The sequence below is a fragment of the Triticum aestivum genome, chromosome 7A, assembly GCF_018294505.1.
Source record: "Triticum aestivum cultivar Chinese Spring chromosome 7A, IWGSC CS RefSeq v2.1, whole genome shotgun sequence".
In the NCBI taxonomy this organism is placed as follows: domain Eukaryota; kingdom Viridiplantae; phylum Streptophyta; class Magnoliopsida; order Poales; family Poaceae; genus Triticum; species Triticum aestivum.
In genome coordinates this window covers 739,508,020-739,508,291 of record NC_057812.1, presented here as the reverse complement: position 1 = coordinate 739,508,291, position 272 = coordinate 739,508,020, and positions in this window count along the sequence as shown.

Sequence of the window (272 nt, the reverse complement as noted above, 5' to 3'; positions counted from 1 at the left end):
CCGGCGCTTCGCCGGAAACCCTGAGTGGTTCAAGCACAAGTGATCCCACGCATCGACGTGGGTCTCGATGAGGACCTGAAGCCGTCCCCGGAGCAGGTCAAGGAGGAGAACCGTGAAAGCTTTAGGTGGTGGACTGGCATGAGGAGAAGCTACTCTCTCTCCTACAGCGGCTCGTCTATAGTATTTCATTCTATTTTTGGGATCTCATTTTGCTTTTACTAGAAACATATACTACGAGCAAGACCAACGTGCTTCTAATGTCAGATATTTTT